Genomic DNA, 22,165 nt, shown 5'->3' with positions numbered 1-22,165 from the left:
AAGGGACGGACACCCACGTCGCCAGCTAACCACTAGGACCACCCCCCAGCCCATGATAAAAGCTAGAGCCCTCCAGAAGAACAGTATAGATCTTACGATAACACTAAAAGGACCACCCCAGCTGCAAGTTTTAGTGTGAGACTTTTTCGCGTCTCTGTTACGTCAGGACCACCCCCCAGCCCATGTTAAAAGATAGAGCCCTCCAGAAGAACAGTATAGATCTTACGATAACGCTAAAAGGACCACACAAGCTGCAAGTTTTAGCGTGAGACTTTTTCGCGTCTCTGTTACGTTGCAAACTTTAAAAACATTGCCCCACCACGAAAAGTATAACGTTTCTCATTGGATAGACAGAATTTTTGTAGGCAGAGCTTAAGGTTAAAATTGAGACCCTGGTTGGTCAGATGAAAACACAGCCAGATAGTTTTTTTAAACCAACTTCGGTAATTTGTAGTAAGGTGAAGTTAGGAGAGAGTTGCTTCCGAGACGGCGAGGTGAGCGGAGCTGCGCTGCCTGCCGCCCCCTGGCGAACACCGACAAGGTAATGAATGCACACGATGCCGCATAACAGCGCATAAAGCTTCACTCAGAACTGCAGAAGTCTCATCTGTTACACCCCCTTTTTGCATAATACTAGTGTCGATCGTCAATTAAAGCTCATGGTGTTCACATTTGCCACTTGAAGTAAAAATCTGAAACGCGATGTTTTTTCTGTTATATAGTTACTGAAAAGCCACATCAGCCACTGTAATTTATGACAAGTTGGATAAGTAATTAAAGATAATTGAGGGTCACTGTAGACCATTTTGATAGTTTTATCTCTTGTGAAACTTAATTTAAACCTAGATTATAGATGTGATATGGCAGAGGTCATCCTTCGTTCCATTGTAGAACTTGGAAACCCACTCAGGGAATATTCGTTCACATTTTTGTTGAACGCAGTTGGTTTTTATCATCCTGTATTAAAACTTTTCCTTTTATCAATAGTGCAATTTATAAACAATGTTTTGTGAGTAGAATAAAATATCCAATGGTAAACTTAACTGCTTTTTCGACGTTATTTTACCAGCTAAATAAAAATAGGAAAACCTAGAACCCCTTCCACTAAATTTAGTTAATATTAAGATTCTTTGACAGGGAGTGCAGTGGAGCTGACGCTGAAATCATTAAGTATTTGGTTATATCATCGCTAGTCTCACTGAACTCTTCTGAACTCTACATGTCATGTGTGGTCTGGCGTCTCCTTACCAGGTCCCAGGTTCAAACTAGTCAATTCCCTAAAAAAACACGCTCAGAGCGTCGTTGCGCGAAAGTGGTAGGGAGACACGATATAGAACAAACAGACACCACGCAGAATGTTAGAAAATGAGATTGGGAACTGAGACGATGGATTAGAAAAGTTTTCTATCATTTCGATAGCAACATAAGTGACGATGACCGAAGTAGAAAGAATGTAAAATTCAGACTGGCAATAGCAAGAAAAGTGTTTCTGAAGAAGGAGGATTTTGTCACATATAATATAAATTTAAATGTTAGGGTGTCTTTGCTGTAAGTATTTTTCGCATCTTGTAAGGAAATGAAACGTAGATGATAATCAGTTCAGAAAAGAAAAGAATGGAAATGTTGTGTTACGGAAGGAAGCAGAATATTAGATTAATATGTCGGATAATAAATGAAAGGATACTGAGTCGAATTGGGGTAAAAAATATGTATGGAGTAACTTGACTAAGAGACGGGAGCATTTAAAAGGACACAGCGTGAGGCATAAACGAGTACTTAATTTGACAGGGGCGGGAAGCCGTAAGAGCCAAAATTTTACAGGTAGACCAAGTCACAACTTCAAATGGATATGGATTTCTGCTCTGAAGACCACGACAACAACAACAATGAGAGAAAATCATGAGACTTCACATTTGTCGGCCAATGACACAAATTATTCCTCTTGCCTGAAAATACTTCAGGTGATGAGCAGAATACATTCTCATCATAGGGTGATTAAAAAATCGTAATGGGATCTACTAGAGACTTCATTCGACAGACACCTGTGCCCTGTATTTTGTCTTTGGTGTACGTTACTCACAAATGTTGTTATCATCATCATCCTGACTATGTAATTCTCGAATTAAAAACACCCCGATTTATTTGGGGTACAGAAATATTAACACACATATCTCTGCATCTCAGCTATTTTTCTGTATGAAGTGAACTACAGAACATGACAAGCGATCTGGACCAGTGACACCAATCACAGTACGATCGGAACTGAGATATTGGCGAAAATTAGTAAAGTTGTTATATAAATGTGACCGAAAGAGAGTTAGTATTTAACAGAGATGCTGAAATGCAGGGTCATCAGTCCCCCTGCTACATCTACACTCCACGAAATATTTTATGGTTTGTGGTGAAACGTATCTCGAGTACTATTCATGTTACATTGGAGATTTACGTGGGGGAAGAATGAGTTTTGGTACACTCCCTTAAGAGTAAATCTCTTTTGCCCTTCTGGTTTTTCAAAGCGTGTGCATATGAGGAATTACTATGTTGTTTGGCCATTCTCGAAATTTTAACAGTAAATCATACAGGACGCTCAGCGCCCATGTTGTTCAATGGTTCAAATGGCTCTGAGCACTATGGGACTTAACATCGATGGTCATCAGTCCCCTAGAACTTAGAACTACTTAAACCTAACTAACCTAAGGACATCACACAACACCCAGCCATCACGAGGCAGAGAAAATCCCTGACCCCGCCGGGAATCGAACCCGGGAACCCGGGCATGGGAAGCGAGAACGCTACCGCACGACCACGAGATGCGGGCCCCATGTTGTAATGCCTGTCATTTGACTTAAGTGAACATCCCTGTTCGTGCTTGGTAATCAAACCCGAGACAAAACTCGCGGTTTTCTTGATCTTCTGCATTTATTCTATTAACTCTGCCGGCGAGGATCCAAGATTTTAAAGCAATGCCCAAGTATTTGTAGAATGAGGATTTTGTAAGCTATCGCCTTCGTGGATAGACTCCACTTTCTGGGGATTCTTAAAATCAATCTCCGTCTTGCTTCTGTGTTTGATTAGTTTTATATGGTCGTACCTATGTATGCGTACTCTCACCTAGGGAAAGCTGGGGTATAATTGGGTATGGGAATGAAACCGGGAACCATCATACTTCTCTTTACGAGTTGGTAACATTGTTTTTTGGTCGTTAGACCATGAGGACAACCGGCAAGTACAGTATCGACATGAGGCGTAATGGTGTCATATACATTTGTTGTGCATCTTCCTTTGTGATGTTTTGTTTTCAGTAAGGAACCTATATCGTCGTTTTACAAGTTCAAACTGGTAATACAGTGAATAAAACCTAGAGCAAGCTTTATGAACATATGTCTTACTAAAAGCTTTTTCACGTTCTTTCTTGTTGTTGTTGTTGTTGCGGTCTTCAGTCCTAGGACTGGTTTGATGCAGCTCTCCATGCTACTCTATCCTGTGCAAGCGTCTTTATCTTCCAATACCTACTGCAGCCTACATCCTTCTGAATCTGCTTAGTGTATTCATCTCTTGGTCTCCCTCTACGATTTTTACCCTCCACGCTGCCCTCCAGTACTAAATTGGTGATCCCTTGATGCCTCAGAACATATCCTACCAACCGATCCCTTCTTCTAGTCAAGTTATGCCACAAACTCCTCTTCTCCCCAATTCTATTCAATACCTCCTCATTAGTTATGTGATCTACCCATGTAATCTTCAGCATTCTTCTGTAGCACCACATTTCGAAAGCTTCTATTCTCTTCTTGTCTAAACTATTTATCGTCCATGTTTCACTTCCATACATGGTTACACTCCATACAAATACTTTCAGAAACGCTTTCCTTGCCATTGCCAGTCTACATTTTATATCCTCTCTACTTCGACCATCATCAGTTATTTTGCTCCCCAAGTAGCAAAGTTCCTTTACTACTTTAAGTGTCTCATTTTCTAATCTAATTCCCTCAGCATCACCCGACTTAATTCGACTACATTCCATTATCCTTGTTTTGCTTTTGTTGATGTTCATCTTATATCCTCCTTTCAAGACACTGTCCATTCCGTTAAACTGGTCTTCCAAGTCCTTTGCTGTCTCTGACAGAATTTCAATGTCATCGGCGAACCTCAAAGTTTTTATTTTTTGTCCATGGATTTTAATACCTACTCAGAACTTTTCTGTCGTTTCCTTTACTGCTTGCTCAATATACAGATTGAATAGCATCGGGGAGAGGCTACAACCCTGTCTCACTCCCTTTCCAACCACTGCTTCCCTTTCATGTCCCTCGACTCTTATAACTGCCATCTGCTTTCTGTACAAATTGTAAATAGCCTTTCGCTCCCTGTATTTTACCCCTGCCACGTTCTTTCTTAGGCAGAAGGAATTTTGCAGATAAGATATATATGAGGTAAGACCGGGTAGAAGCAATGGGGTAAAACCGAAACTACTTGATGTTAGCCCATGACTTCGTTATATAAAACTTAAAGTGTGACGTAAGAGGTAATGCTTTTAATGGTGCGTTAGTTGTGTGCCTGTTTAAATAACTACAATTTCATAATTACATGTAGTATTTACAGTTATTTTACGACAATTTTAGATTATTTCTGTCACTAATAGTTTGATTAATTATTCCTTATTGAAGAGGTATATTTTCATTTGAGATGGCACCATTAAGCACTTTATACGGTCAGGAAATTAAGACATGGCTTAACAGACATCCGGGAAGAGTGGCAACCCAGTACCAAATAGGTCAGTAGTTCACACTTGCATATAATAGGAAAGCAACAGTGCAAAATGAGACATCTGGATTTAAAAAGACGGGTGTTTTCCCGCTTAATGCAAACGCATTTGTCGAAGAGGAATTTGTACTATCAGATACAACAGGAAGAATAACGCCAGACTCCCAGAACGCAAGAGAGTCAGTTACTTCTTCTGTTCCACATCCTGGTCAATTGACGGTTGTGCAAACACAGTCTTCATCCAGTGCATCACAGTAGAGTGTAAAGTCAGTTCCTCAATACGAGAGTCCATCATCAATCAGGTGAAGACCTATAACGCCGCAATCACAGAGTCTCCATGCAAAGATGAACTCAGTGCAACAAAAGCATCTTGCTGGAAGGTTAAATAATTGTTGAAAGACTCCGGGCCCATACCATAAAAAAAGTCGAAAGAGACTGAAGACGTTTGAGGCAAACAGATCTGCTGAAGATGAGAATGAAATGCCTTGTCTTCTTTGCAAAGAGACCATTCTTTTTTTTTTTTTTTTGGTCATCAGTCTTCTGACTGGTTTGATGCGGCTGGCCACGAATTCCTCTCCTGTGCTAACCTCTTCATCTCAGAGTAACACTTGCAACCTACGTCCTCAATTATTTGCTGTTTGACTCCCTCTACAATTTTTCCCCTCTACAGCTCCCTCTAGTACCATGGAAGTCATTCCCTGATGTGTTAACGGATGTCCTATCACCCTTTTCCTTATCAGTGTTTTCAACAATTCCTTTCGTCTCCGATTCTGCGCAAACCTCCTCATTCCTTACCTTATCAGTCCACCTAATTTTCAACATTCCTTTGTAGCACCACATGTCAAATTCTTCGATTCTCTTGTGTTCCGGTTTTCCCACAGTCCATGTTTCACTACCAGACAATGCTGTACTTCAGACGTACAGTCTCACAAATTTATTCCTCAAATTAAAGCCGATATTTGATATTAGTAGACTTCTCTTAGCCAGGAATGCCCTTTTTGCCGGTGCTAGTTTGCATTTGATGTCCTCCTTGCTCCGTCCATCACTCGTTATTGTACTGCCTAGGTAGCAGAATTCTTTAACTTCATCTACTTCGTGACAATCAATCCTGATGTTAAGTTTCTCGCTTTTCTCGGTTCTGGTACTTCTCATTACCTTGGTCTTTCTTCGATTTAATCTCAGTCCATACTCTGTACTCATTACACTGTTCATTCCGTTCAGCAGATCATGTAATTCTTTTTCACTTTGACTAAAGATAGCAATGTCATCAGCGAATCGTATAAATGATATCCTTTCACCTTGAATTTTAATTCTACTCCTGAACCTTTCTTTTATTTCCACCATTGCTTCCTCGATGTCCAGATTGAACAGTAGGGGCGAAAGGTTACATCCTTATTTTACACCCTTTTTAAACCGAGCACTTCGTTCTTGGTCGTCCACTCTTATTATTCCCTCTTGGCTGTTGTATATATTGTATATCACCCGTCTCTCCCTATAGCTTACTCCTACTTTTTCAGAATTTCGGACATCTTGCACAATTTTACATTGTAGAACTTTTTCCCAGGTCTACACATCCTATGAACGTGTCTTGATTTTTCTTTAGTCTTCCTTCCATTATTAACCGCAACGTCAGAACTGCCTCTCTCGTGCCTTTACCTTTCCTGAAGCCAAACTGATCGTCATCTAGCGCATCCTCAATTTTCTTTTCCATTCTTCTGTATATTATTCTTGTAAGCAACTTGAATGCATGGGCTGTTAAGCTGACTGTGCAATAATTCTCGGACTTGTCAGCTCTTGCCGTCTTCGGAATTGTGATAATGATACTTTTCCGAAAGTCAGATGGTATGTCGCCAACTTATACATTCTGCACACCAACGTGAATAGTCTTTTTGTTGCCACTTCCCCCAATGATTTTAGAAATTCTTATGGAATGTTATCTATCCCATCTGTCTTATTTGATCTTAAGTCCTCCTAAGCTCTTTTAAATTCTGATTCTAATACTGGATCCCCTATCTCTTCTAAATCGACTCCTGTTTCTTATTCCATCACACCAGGCAAATCTTCCCCTTGGTAGAGGCTTTCAACGTATTCTTTCCACCTACCCGCTCTCTCCTCTGCGTTTAACAGTGGAATTCCCTTGCACTATTAATGTTATCACCCTTGTTCTTAATATCACCGAGGGTTGTTTTGACTTTCCTGTATGCTGAGTCTGTCCTTCCAACAATCATTTCTTTTTCGATCTCTTCACATTTTTCCTGCAGCCATTTCGTCTTAGCTTTCCTGCACTTTCTACTTATTTCATTCCTCATCGACTTATTTCTGTATTCCTGAGTTTCCCAGAACATTTTTGTACTTCCTCCTTCCATCGATCATTTGAAGTATTTCTTCTCTTACCCATGGTTTCTTCGCAGTTATCTTCTTTGTGCCTATATTTTCTGTGATGGCCCTTTTTAGAGATGTCCATTCCTCATCAACTGTACTGCCTACTGAGCTATTCCTGATCGCTGTATCTATAGCCTTAGAGAACTTCTACCGTGTCTCGTCATTTCTTAGTACTTACGTATCCCACTTCTTTGCTTATTGACTCTTCCTTACTAATGTCTTAAACTTCAGCCTACCCTTCATCGCTACTATATTGTGATCTGAGGCTATATCTGCTCCTAGGTAGGCCTTACAATCCAGTATCTGGTTTCGGAATCTCTGTCTGACCATGATGTAATCTAACTGAAATCTTCCCGTATCACCCGCCTTTCCCAAGTATACCTCCTCCTCTTGTGATTCTGGAACAGAGTATTCGCTATTACTAGATGAAACTTGTTACAGAACTCAATTAGTCTTTGTCCTCTTTGATTCCTTGTCCCAAGCCCATATTCTCCTGTAAATTTTTCTTCTAATCCTTTCCCTGCAACTGCATTCCAGTCCCCAATGACTGTTAGATATTCATCCCCCTTTACATATTGTATTACCCTTTCAATATCCTCATACACTTTCTCTATCTGTTCATCTTCAGATTGCGATGTCGGCATGTATACCTGAACTATCGTTGTCAGTGTTGGTTTGCTGTCGATTCTGAAAAGAACAACCCGTGAACTGTTCACAGTAACACACTCTCTGCCCGACCTTGCTATTCATAACGAATTCTACTCCATTTATACCATTTACTGCTACCGTTGATATCACCCTATACTCATCTGACCAGAAATCCTTGTCTTCTTTCCACTTCACTGACCCCCATTATATCTAGATTGTGCCTTTGCGTTTCCCTCTTCAGATTTTCTAGTTTCCCTACAACGTTCAAGCTTGTGACATTCAACTCCCCGACTCGTAGAACGTTATCCTTTCGTTGATTATTCAACCTTTTTCTCGTGGTAACCTCCCCCCTTGGCAATCCCCTCACGGATAACTGAATGGGGGACTATTCAGGAATCTTTTGCCAAAGAAGAGATCATCATGACATTTCTTCAATAACAAGCCAATTGTCCTCAGGATACACGTTACATGTCTTTAATGCAGTGGTTTCCATTGCCTTCTGCATCCTCATTCTGTTGAGAATTGTTGAATCTTCCGCCTTTAGAGGCAGTTTCCACCCCAAGGACAAGAGAATGCCCTGAACCTCTGTCCGCTCCTCTGCCGTTGGCAGAATGAGGGCGGCTTCTTGTGCCGAAAGTCTTCGGTCGCTAATGCTGATTATCAATCAAAATTTAAGAAGCGGCGGGACTCGAACCCGGCACCGAATACGCTTTGATTATGAATCAAAGACGCTATCCCTAGACCACGGGTCAAAGAAACTGACTCGTAACGAGACATCAGATTATCTGATGATTGGGTGAAGTACTTAATGATTCAGAAGTGGGCCCATGAGGACTGTAAGGTTGAATTGAAGTGACTTGCATGAGTACTGGTGTGTGCCATGCCTCAGACAGAAAATATCACATTGTCATTTTGTGCTCCACAGAATACCCTATTTTACCCCAGCGTATGGGCCACTAGCTTTCTCCTTAGCTACTAGATCATACAGCAACTTTCGCTAATTATGGATCTATCTGTTGCCAGAGATTCGTGTAATCTAAAAATAAAGGTTCTTTCCGTCTATTTATGAGTAACACGCCTCATGTCCATTTGGGTTGTGGAGAAGTGTAGCAGTACCTCAGGGAATACTGATCCTACGATTTATCTTAGTACGTAGAGGAAAAGTAAAACGATATTTATACCACTTGTAGCTTTTAGCAAAATTGGTTTCAAAACAGTGTCTGAAATTTTGAAAATAGGAGGGGTAAGATACAGGAAAAGAATGGATGTCCTCAACTTGTACAGCGACCAGACATCAGTTATAGGAGTTGAAGGTCATAAAACAGAGGCAGTTACAGAGAGGGGTGTGAGATAGTTTTGCAGCCTTCATGCCTGTTAATCAGTCTGTTACACTGAGCAAGCAGTAAAAGAAACCGAAAAGAAATCGGAAGAACAGGAGAAATAAATTGCATGACTTGCCGGCGACATTCTAATTTTGACAATACGTCATAGGACTTTACGGAAAAAAAAAAAAAATATATGTGAAGGGCACTCAAGCGAAAACTGAACACCTGCCACAACGCGACCATGGAATGGTTCAATTCAAAAGTAACTACCACACACGTTAAGACATTTATTCTGCTGGGAGGTGAATCAATCCCTGCTGTGTAGAACTCGGTCGGGCGCTGACGGATCCGTAACCGAAGCGACTCTTACACTTCCTCATCCAACTGAAACCGACGTCCACACACGTCTTTCTTAAGGTCGCAAAGGATGTGAAAATGACACGGTGAAGGACACGGGCTGTAACAAGGATGCTGCAGTGCTTACCAAGCACATTGCTGAAGCGTAGCCATAGTCTGACTGCCCGTGAGGGGGGGGGGGGGGGGCTTTCCATGCAGCTGAGCTGGATAATTCAATCCAACACCATATCTCGGCGTTTTGACTTTGTGGCGCGTCACAGTTTCTGCAGTGTGTCTTCATAGAGCTGCGCTTTGAGTGGTTCCACGCTCGAGGAGCTCGATGAGCGGAAGGAAGTCATCGCGACCCTATCGGAGCTTTTGCGACTAGCTTTCCATTTCTTTGGAGATGTTTTCACTGTTGGCTTTACCATTTGCCCTCAGGCTGTCGGAATGCTGTCACTGCGTCGTACAATAACATCCGGAATCAAACTGCCAATCGTACGAAGGCTATGCTACAGAGATTTGCTTGGTAAACACTGCGATATCTTCCACACAGTCCGGATCCTTCTCCATGGGATTTTCACATCTTTGGCGACCTGACGAATGTCATGCGTGGACGTCAGTTTCAGTCAAAGTGGAAGAGGGTGCGGTTGTGGACCCGTCAGCCGTCGACCGCGTTCTACGGAATAAGAATCTTCTTGTCTAGCAGGAGATTAAATGTTGTAACCTGGGTGGTGATTACCCTTGAATGGAACCATTCAAAAGTCCCGTAGTGGGGGTGTTCGGTTTTCGTTTGACTGTACCTTAAAAAATCTAATATAAATTTACATATCAGTAAGTTTTCCCATAGGTGTTTGAATGAATAAATACAAACAAGAAGTAAAATACGTACAAGAAGTAAAACCTAAGATTTTGAATTGATCTGCTACAGAAGTATGCTGCAGATTAAATGGGTTGTTGGGATAACCAATGAAATGGCTATGATTCGAATCAGGGAAAAATGTGACTTATGGAAAAATCTGATTAAAAGAATGGATCGTTTGACTGGACACATTATGATGGAATATGGAAAAGCAGAGGAACGTGGGTGGTAAAAATTGTAGAGGGAGACTACGGTTTGGCTATTGTGAGCACCTTCAAATTGGTGAAGGTTGCAGTAGTTATGAGAGGAAAAGGATTTACAGGATAGACTAGAATGGAGAGTTGCATCAGAGGATTCTGCGGACAAAAGACGATAAAAGCAATGACGTCGCAAATATTCTTTATCGATTGCTAGCCCGGAGAACAACGTGATCACTTCGTGTGTTCGATGCACTGTCTGCATCTGCAACGAAGTAATTGTGTCGCAGTATTTCTACCGAGCACGTTGGCACAGTTTTAAGACACTAACTCGACTCATATTCGGCATTTCAAGTCCCAACCGCCTAGCCCTAGGCAGACATTGGTTTCTGTAGGTATTTTCCTTATTATTCACCTAGGACGAATTCCTGAGTAGCTCCATTGAAACCATTTGGCTGGTTTCTTTTCCTATCTGCCGCAAATGCGACCATGTGCTCCGTCTCGTTCTTCTTCTGTGTGCCCCCTGATGTCAACAGTATTTTTCCGACCATCAAAATACTTGTGAAACTCATTTTGCGCACCCTGCATAATGCTTCGCTCCACTAGAACTATCAGTCAATCATTCTGGCAGCTTTGCGTGTTATTTATGCCACCTAACCGCCATCCTCTATGTACAAATAGTAGATGGAAGTCAGTCTGCAAACAGAAACGGGAATCATATGAGATGAGCATATTTTTACGTACGTTCTTGATCCAGGACCGCTGCATTTTTTATTTGTATTTTCTTTTTAATAAAAGCTGATACTCCCGAGGCAAATTAAAGATATCGTTGAGCTTGTGCTATTAAGAACGGTGAATAGTTACTTTTGGTTTGTTGATGAAATAGGTACTAGTCTACGACAAAAACACCCCGCGGTTGGCGCCATCTCTACTCTTCGAGTCAATCGGCAGCTATGGCATTCCAAAATGCAAAACGGTCATGTGCTCAGATTTGGGAAATGTTGGTATTATAAGTTATACATGGATGCCCTTTTTCATTATGGTCATTTGGAGCTCTTACTGGTCATTACAAATCTATTAGCTCTCGCTAAAACAGTAAAAACCTAAGCTTCACAAATGCGGTCGAAACGATTAAAAAAAAGTAAAATAGGTTTTAAAATCACACTGCATACAGATATAACGCACGTATGTGGTGTGGTTTTTAATACTGTAGATGATGTGGCATCAAAATGTAAATAGCATCAACACTTTTGAATGACGTTAATGTTCATTTGCTACCATTTTTTGAAAACATAAATTTTATAACAAAGAACTATATCTAAATAACATTTGATAATAAAGTAGGATAATAATGATATACATCGTGCTGTTTTCATGAGATTTGGGTGTGATATACAGGGTGTTACATAAATATTTGCAGTATCATTTTTATAAATAAATTGTATTTTCCGGTTCATATGATGTCTTTTTTGGGGAGGAATCTGACACTTTACGACTGCCAGCACCTTGAATTTCAGCCTTACATGGGAGTCTCTAGTACTATTGATTTGAAAGTGTTTCTTCTGCATAAGTCTTAGCGTCCACTAGCGGGACCTCCGTGAATTCTGGTGTTTGGATTGGAGATTGGATATTTGCGATTTTCTTGTTACTAATGAACACTAAGCTAAACTGAGGATGGTTCAAATGGTTCAAATGGCTCTAAGCACTATGGGACTTAACATCTGAGGTCATCGGTCCCCTAGACTTAGAACTACTTAAACCTAACTAACCTAAGAACAACACAAACAGCCATGCCCGAGGCAGGATTCGAACCAGCGACCGTAGCACCAGTACGGTTCCGGAATGAAGCGCCTAGAACGGCTCGGCCACCGCTGCCGGCAAACGGAGGACATAGTGTCTCAGCAACGTAGTACACTTTTATCAGACTAGCGTGTTATTATTTCATGGTGTACGAAACTGTTCCTGAGTTGTTTTATTCCAAAGAGCGATGAGGCATCCCAGAGGAACGCAGCATAAGAAACTTTGCAAGACATGTAAAGGCACTTACTGTTTAACAGATAGGTGACGTGTGGATGGACTACAAGTACACAGAACCAAGAATTTCTATTACACTTGACTACGCACTCCTGTTAATCCTCTGCTTGTGCCTGTAGGCAATTTGTTCTACAATACGTTACAGGTGTGGTTTTGTTCATCTTCCTCCTATCCGTTGAAACGGATGTACTAATTTTTCACGGCTAATTTGTCTACATCTACATCTAAATGGATACCCTGCAAATCACATTTAAGTGCTTGGCAGAGGGTTCATTGAACCACCTTCACTATTCTTTATCACTCCTATCTTGTATAGCGCGCCAAAAGAACGAACGTGGTGATCGTTTCCCCCTATGTAGGTCGGTGTCAACAAAATATTTTCGCATTCGAAGGAGAAAGATGGTGATTGGAATTTCGTGATAAATTTCCGTCGCAATGAAAAACGCCTTCCTTTTAATGATGTCCAGCCCAAATCCTGTATCATTTCAGTGACACTTTCTCCCCAATTCGCGATAATACAAAACGTGCTGCCTTTCTTCGAACTTTTTCGATGTACTCCGTCAGTCCTATCTGGTAAGGATCCCACAACGAGAAGCAGTATTTTAAAAAATTAGTGAATTACTGTGCTGATAACCACTTACGTTATTTGAATTTCAAACAGCTGAGCAGAACTGAACGTACTCACCCAGACATTTCGCTCTTTACCTATTCTGATCAACACTAAACTGAGAGACTATATTTTTAGCGCAACGCAATCTGACTTTCAAAAATCCCTACAAAAGAATAGCCCTGACTAACAATAACCTATACCTTTCATGACTCACTTACCTCACAAAAATCTTCGTTACTCAAACTACTGCAATACAGCGAGCGCCAATACTGCCAGCTGAATAAAAGATTCTAACTACTGAAGGCACTAATTACTGATAGGCGTAGTTGGCAAATGAAAGATTTTGATAGAGAACAAACAATGTATTTACCTTAATAATGTTCCAAAGTCATCATATACAGGGTGTTACGAAAAAGTACGGCCAAACTTTCAGGAAACATTCCTCACACACAAAGAAAGAAAATATGTTATGTGGACATGTGTCCGGAAACGCTTACTTTCCATGTTAGAGCTCATTTATTACTTCTCTTCAAATCACATTAATCATGGAATGGAAACACACAGCAACAGAACCTACCAGCATGACTTCAAACATTTTGTTACAGGAAATGTTCAAAATGTCCTCCGTTAGCGAGGATACATGCATCCACCCTTCGTCGGATGGAATCCCTGATGCGTTGATGCAGTCCTGGAGAATGGCGTATTGTATCACAGTCGTCCACAATACGAGCACGAAGAGTCTCTATATTTGGTACTGTGGTTGCGTAGACAAGAGCTTTCAAATGCCCCCATAAATGAAAGTCAAGAGGGTTGAGGTCAGGAGAGCGTGGAGGCCATGGAATTGGTCCGCCTCTACTAATCCATCGGTCACCGAATCTGTTGTTGAGAAGCGTACGAACACTTCGACTGAAGTGTGCAGGAGCTCCATTGTGCATCAACCACATGTTGTGTCGTACTTGTAAAGGCACATGTTCTAGCAGCACAGGTAGAGTATCCCGTATGAAATCATGATAACGTGCTCCAGTGAGTGTAGGTGGAAGAACTAAAATGAGCTCTAACATGGAAATTAAGCGTTTCCGGACACATGTCCACATAACATATTTTCTTTATTTGTGTGTGAGGAATGTTTCCTGAAAGTTTGGCCGTACCTTTTTGTAACACCCTGTATATCAATTCATGATATCCAATATTACAAATTTACTGTGTCTGATGGACACACGTCCAGATCATCCGCTCTCAAAATTCTGCCATCTCTCTCCCCACATCCACCACTGCTGGTGGCTCACCTCCAACTGCGCAACGCTACGCGCTGTTAACAGCGAACTGCGCAACACTACAATAGCATATACTCCAACAATGAAAACCAACCACAGCCTTCACACAGCACAGTCAGTGATTTTCATATAGAGCGCTACGTGGCGTTACCAACATAAAAACCTAAACAAGCTACTTTCAAAGGGAACGGACAAGCGTAGTGTAGGCAGTCTCCTTAGTAGATCTGTTACATTTTCTGAGTGTCCTTCAATAGAACGCAGTCTTCGGTAAGCCTGCACCACAACATTTTCTATGTGTTCCTTCCAATTTAATATGTTCGTAATTATAATGCGTAGGTATTTAGTTGAATTTATGGCTTTAAGAGTAGACTGATTTATCGTGTAACCGAAGTTTAACGAATTCCTTTTAGCACTCATATGGATGACAACATAGGCTTCGTCATTTAGGGACAACTGCCAATTTTCGCACCATTCAGATATCTTTTCTGATTCGTTTTGCAATTTGTTTTGATCTTCTGATGACTTCATTAGTCGATAAATGACAGCGCCAGCTGCAAACAACCTAAGACGCCTCCCTCACATTGTCTACCAAATCATTTATACAGATAAGGAACACCAAATTGCCTTGGGGAAGCCAGAAATCACTGCTGTTTTACTCGATGACTCTGCGTCAGTTACTACGAACTATGACCTCTCTGAATGGAAATCGCAAATCCAGTCACATACCCGAGACGATATTCCCTAAGCAAGCAATTTCACTACAAGCCGCTTGTGTGCTATAGCGTCAAAAGCCTCCGGAAATCCAGAAATAGGGAATCGATCTGAAATCCCTTGTCAATAGCACTCAACACTTCACGTGAATAAAGAACTAGTTGTGTTTCACAGGAATGGTGTTTCGTAAGCCCATGCTGACTGTGTGTCAATAGGCCGTTTTCTTCGAAGTAATACATGATGTTCGAACACAACACATGTTCCAAAATCCGGCTGCATATCGACGGTAACGATATAGGCCTGTAATTTAGTGGATTACTCCTACTACTACGTTCCTTGAATATTGGTGTGACCTGTGCGACTTTCCAGTCTTTAGGTACGGATCTTTCATCGAGCGAACGGTTATATATCATTGTTAAGTGTGGAGCTAATGCACCAGAGTACTCTGAAAGGAACCTAATTGGTATACAATCTGGACCAGAAGACTTGCTTTATTAAGTGATTTAAGTTGCTTGACTACTCCGAGGATATTTACTTCTACGTTACTCATGTTGGCAGTTGTTCTTGATTTGAATTCTGGAATTTTTACTTCATCCTCTACTGTGAAGGCATTTCGGAAGGCTGTGTTTAGTAACTCTGCTTTGGCAGCACTGTCGTTTATAGTATCTCCACTCCTCTCGCTCAGAGAAGGCACTGATTGTTTCTTGGCGATAACATACTTCACATACGAACAGAATGTCTTTGGATTTTCTGCCAGGTTTCGACACATAGTTCCGTTGTGGAAACTGTTATAAGCATCTCGCATTGAAGTACGCTCTAAATTTCGAGCTTCTGTAAAAATCGTAAATCTTGGGGATTTTGCGCCTATTTAAATTTGGCATGTTTGTTTCGTTGTTCTGGCCCATATAGTGTACTGAGGAGGATCAGCTCCGTTGTTTGTTAATTTATTTGGTATAAATCTCTCAATTGCTGCCGATAATATTTATTTGAATTCAAGCCACATCTGGTCTACACTTATATTATTAATTTGGAAGGAGTGGAGATTGTCTCTCAGGAAGGCGTCAAGTGAATTTTTATCTGATTTTTTGAATAGGTATGTTTTTCTTTGATTTTTGGAGGATTTAGGGGTCACTATATTCAATCTCGCTACGACAACTCTGTGTTCACTAATTACTGTATCCGTTTTGATGCTCGTTGTTAACTCAGGATTGTTTGTTGTTAAGAGGTCAAGTGTGTTTTCACAACCGTTTACTATTCGCGGGTTTCATGAACCAACTGGCGAAATAATTTTCCGAGAACGCGTTTAGCACAATTTCGGATGATGTTTTATGCGTACTTCCGTAATTAAACATGTATTTTCGTCAACATGTTGAGGGTAAATTAAAGTCACCACCAACTATAATCGTATGAGTCAGGTACCTGTTTGAAATCAAACTCATGTTTTCTTTAAACCTTTCAGCAACTGTATCATCTGAATTGGGAGATCGGTAGAAGGATCCATTTATTATTTTTTTCCGGTGGCCGCAATGACCACTCCCCATACTAACTCACAGGAACTATTTACTTCAATTCTGCGACAAGTTAAACTACTTCTGACAGCAACAAACACGACACCGCCAACCGTGTTTAACCTATCCTTTCAGAACACCGTTAGGTTCTTCGTAAAAATTTCAGCTGAGCTTACATCCGGCTTCAACCAGCTATCAGTGCCTCCAACGATTTAGCAATAGTGCCTTCTATTAGCGCTTAGAGCTCTGGTACTTCCCCAACACAGCTACGACAATCCCTGTATCTTACAAAACAAAACTAAAATGATTTTTAAGGACATGATATGAACTCTGCTTGCTCTGAATCGTTTAAAAATGAATTATAGTAACCAAAAAAAAAAAAAGGTTACACTATGTCGGCGATTGCTGCGCAAACACTGTTTCCACGTACGCGTACACCATAATTACTCTACCACGCAAAAATTTGGGGTTACACTCGTCTGGTTTGCGACGTTCCCCGGGGGTGTCAACTGGGGACTGAACCGCGTAATAATCCTGGGTTCGGTGTGGGGCGGTGGTGTGGTGAGTGGACTGCTGTAGCCTGTTGAGGAATTGTGAACCACTGAGGGCTAGGGTGGGGACGAAGCCTCTTCGTTATTTTTAAGTCCCTGGTTCATCATCATCATCATCATCATTTAAGACTGATTATGCCTTTCAGCGTTCAGTCTGACCTGTCCAAAATACTTGTCATTTCCTTCTTACCTCCCTTTCGAAGACTGCTAATTACACTCCGGAATGGTTTTCCAGCAGCTTGACCCAATGTCTCCAACCTGTTTCCAAAGTCTTCCCAAGATTTCTTCTTGGATGCTGCAATTATCTGTTTGGCTTTGTTTCTTTCTTCAACATAACTTTCTCTGTCTACCTGAGTTCTAGTATGTAGCCATTTTTATACGCCTTCTTTTTCCTTTTACAGGCTGCCTTGACTGTGTTTTTCCACCAAGCTGTTTGCTTCCTCCTACTTTTACACACTACTGTTCAAAGACATTCTTTAGCCACTTCTAGTACTGTGTCCCTGTACCTTGTCCATTCCTTTTCCAATGACTGTAATTGACTACATTCAACTAACTGGTACCTTTCTGAGATCGATGTTATGTACTTGTGCCTGATTTCCTTATCCTGAAGTTTCTCCACTCTTACCCTCCTACATATGGACTTGACCTCCTGCACTTTCGGCCTCACAATCCCAATTTCACTGCAGATTAAATAATGATCAGTGTCATCAAAGAATCCCCTGAATACACGTGTGTCCCTCACAGCCTTCCTGAATTCCTGATCTGTTATTATATAGTCAATGACAGATCTGGTTCCCCTGCTTTCCCAAGTATACCGGTGAATGTTCTTATGTTTAAAAAAGGAATTTGTGATTACTAAGCCCATACTGGCACAGAAATCCAAGAGTTGCTGCCCGTTCCTGTTGGCCTCCATATCCTCTCCAAATTTACCCATAACCTTTTCATACCCTTCTGTTCGATTTCCAATCCTGGCGTTAAAATCACCCATGAGCAGAACACTGTCCTTGTCCTTTACTCTAACAACTACATCGCTGAGTGCCTCATAAAAACTATCCATCTTATCTTGATCAGTCCCTTCACAATGCGAATATACTGACACAATCCTAATTTTCTTGCTAGACACTGTCAAATCTATGGACATCAGTCGTCCGTTTACATACCTTATTGCAACTACGCTGGGTTCCATTTCTTTCCTGATGTAAAGCCCTACACCCCATTGTGCTATTCCTGCTTTGACTCCTGACAAGTAGATCTTGTATTCTCCCACTTCTTCTTCTTTCTCCCTGGTTCAATATAACAAAAACTAAAAAATATGTTATATAGTAAAGCCCTCACAATATAATAAAATTCTACAATCCAGAACACATTAAAATTAAGTAACTGTAAGTGAAAACAAAACAATCTACACATATACTTCAAGGTTTTTAATAGCCTTTGTTTTTACCGAAATTACTCAATCAGTATTCTAAACAAAGAAAAATCAAACTTATGAAGGCATACTGTCCGTAACACAACTTTCATACAATTTTGGACTTTCTGTTTTTCTTTTCTTCTGCTCATCAGGAAAAGCACCGAGAAACAGATTGTAACTCCTAAAATATTAGCATTTATTAGAGTTTACCCTGTTATCTGTCACATAAATAACATAATAGCTAGATTAATGTTATAATTTGAACAACTAGTGTTACTTTAGGATGACTGTGCCCTTGATGTCATTTAGGAGTGCCTGGCGCTGGCAGCAAGAATGAGCCTTGCCCTGGGAATCAAAAGCACGCAGCTGCGTGGACGCAATGTAGAGGGCCTTACTGTGTTGTTGAGTAATTGAGGAAAGGTTATACCTTGTTTCCCACGAAGTGATTAGCACTAAGTCAGAACTATGGAACGCCTTGAAAATTGTAAAAGTCTTCGCACGCATATGACTGAATATCTGATAAAATAAGTCACTGTGGTACTAACAAATCTCTGGAACTTCTAGGGATGGGGACTGGAGATGATACCGGAGATTCGTGTATCAATAATCATGGACGGTCTGGAATATGATTTCAGCTATGTGTAATACACATATTTATTTACTTTCTTAAAAGAGGGATTAGGAAGGAAGTAACACAATAAAAAAAAAGGAAACCATCAATCCAGGCAATGTTTCACCTTTGGGAGTGTGAGTGTAGGTAACTGGTCAACACCGAACAATAGCTATACCCTAAAAATGCCAGTTGCGCAGTTATGATTTTAGGTTGTTGCAACAGCAAAAGCGAAAGCTTTGCCAATAGCCAGATGAAGCCATTCAATAATTTTGGTCCAGTGTAGCGTACTAATAATTTCGCAGTGTAGCTGTGGCAAGGTTTCTACCTCTGGTACTGAATTTGGTATGAATCTAGTAAGCTTACAGTTCGGCGAAAAAGTTATGCAGCACACTGATGAAGAAGGAAAGACCAATTATTGGGTTGGTAGTTAGCAGTCGAGGTAAACATATTATGTGACATATTGCTCATAATTAGACGATACGACTCAATGTTGTAAGACTATACCATAGTCAAACCATCAATAGACATTCACACCCATAAAATGTCAGGCAGTTAAGTGTAGAGAACGACTTAAAGTGGAACATCCACATGAAATTGATTGCGGAAAAGATAGAAACCAGACTGAGAACCACTGAAAAAATCTTCAGAGATTTTAGTCAACCCACGAAGGAAGTATCTGTCAAAAACATCGTTCGATCAGTACTTGAGCACTGCTTGTAAGTCTGGGAGTCTCAGCAGATAGGATTGATGGAGGAAATGGAGGATCGAAAGAAGAATTGCGTGTTTCGTCGCAGAGTCGCTAAGGAAGCATGAAAGCCTCATGGAGCTAACCATTCAAATCTCAAAGAGACGCATTGTGTCTCATAGTGAGATTCACCGTTTAAATTTAGTGAACATACTTCCCTAGAAGAATCAACCAATATGTTACTTCCTCCTACGTACATCTTTCTAGGTGACCATAGGGGTAAATTTGGAAATTCGAACACAGACGGAGGTTTATCAGCAATCAATCTTGTTGCGCTCCACCCGCGGCTGGAACAGGAAATGATGGAAGTTATAGTGGTACACGAAGTACTCTTGCGACTGGTGAAAGATAACTTGTGGCGCTCCCAATGGCAGACCATGTAGGATCCGGATGAATATAACATTCTCCAAAGGGACTGTTTTTTGCTGCTTTTAGACAGAGTGAAGAGTACCGTAGGCGATCCACACTCTGCAGTTACAGATCCTCTACGAAACTGTCTTGGTTGTCCATCAAGAAACAACTGAAACTTTTGTAGCCTATCGTTGCACAAAATATGTCCTATCCAGAAACAACAAGGATTCAAAACTTTAAATCTGAGAACCTTTCGACCTATCAATCCTGCTGCGTAATACCTGCACTGACTGAGATCCTCGTAGACACTCGTAAGTAATGGTGAAACAGAAGTTTTGATTTTACTTGAAAACAGATTTATCTAAATATCGTTTCTGATGCGAGTAATTTTGAGTGCTGTATCTGTCAACTGTTTTCACGGTGCGTCGCCAGCAATCCAACATATTACAGATTTGTCACTGTGGAAGAATGGAAGTCGCCCTTGAAGCCACAGCGGGCCAAATCGCTGACGCCACCACGTGGAAACGTTTTCTGGCAGAGAAAGGCCGAGACTTTGATTTTTATTTCTTTCCTTTTTTCCCAGAGGCGCGTAACTTCAGAGGCGGTGTTCGGAATTCCAAGACACTCCCCGGACGCGCGTCTGCAGCGCTGGCTGCCGTGTTGTCTGCAAGAGAGGTGAAAGAGCCGCTCGCCACCCGCCGCCCCTCAGGACGGGGGCTGGAGGCGGCGGACGAGACGAGTAGGGGCGGGCGGCGAGGGGCAGGGGGCGGGCGGCCAGCGGCTGGGGCGGGTGTCTGCCACGTGGAGCTCTCGTTCTCGCCTCAAGTGGGACGGCGGGCACGCAGCGACACGTGCGCCCGCGGCGGCGCATGCGCCTCGAGCCGAGCCTTGCTCCTGAGGAACGTGCTGAAGACGCCCGCTGCGCGACGGCGGCGGCGGTGGCGGAGACAGCGTAGGCCGTCGCGCCGTCGTTAAGCCTGCTCCACGCGCTTCGTGCGCCGACACGGCGAGTGTCTTGTAAACAAAGCAGAACGTCAGGTGTCCATTACCAAACCTCCAATCTGAGCTCAGCCACAAACTTGGCCAACTGCTTAATAAGTATCTGACTCGGCGGGCAAGGTAGTTAAATCGCAGCTCGCTGCAGCCGGAGCTAGAGGAAGCGATTTGTAACCACAGTTTACAACACTGCAGAGTTCCCAACCACTAGTTCAAGCACGAAGTCACGATACCGATACAGTGGTTATAATTAAACACACTGTGGTCTGAACGCTGCAATGCGGGCTGTGTACATCGCAGGATGCTGAAAAATCGTAGACGTATTCGTGAATCGCTGCGCTCGCAGATGTGCCAGCAGGTGAAAATATGATTCTGTAAGCAGTCTGAATGTGGTATGAGTGTAGAGAAACGGGAGGAACGGTCAAAAACATTATTATGGTGGTTCTGGCACATTTATTAGAATATGGTACAAGTTACAACATGTGTTGATGTGGTCTCCCTACTCATCAACATACTCATATGTAACATGGTTGACAGTTGCTGGCAGCTTATCTTGTGTAATCAGAGCGATATGTCATCGGACGTCACCTTCAGATCAGGAAGAGTCCAGATACGTACCTGATAGACTCGATCCTTCCGATATCGCCACAGGATTCGAACCTGCGACCGTAGCGGTCGATCAGTTCCAGATTGTAGCGTCTAGAACCGCTCGGCCACCCCGGCCGGCTTTTGAAGGTCAAACATCTTCAAATTGTCTACAGATGATGTCGTCATTACCGAAGATTTCTCAAAGCAAATCTTTCACCTGGCAAACGACGCTTGGTGTCGACCCACCCTGCACGAATATAGTTAT

Source organism: Schistocerca piceifrons, chromosome 1 (genome assembly GCF_021461385.2).
Source record: "Schistocerca piceifrons isolate TAMUIC-IGC-003096 chromosome 1, iqSchPice1.1, whole genome shotgun sequence".
NCBI lineage: Eukaryota > Metazoa > Arthropoda > Insecta > Orthoptera > Acrididae > Schistocerca > Schistocerca piceifrons.
Note: the sequence above shows the minus strand (reverse complement) of the source record.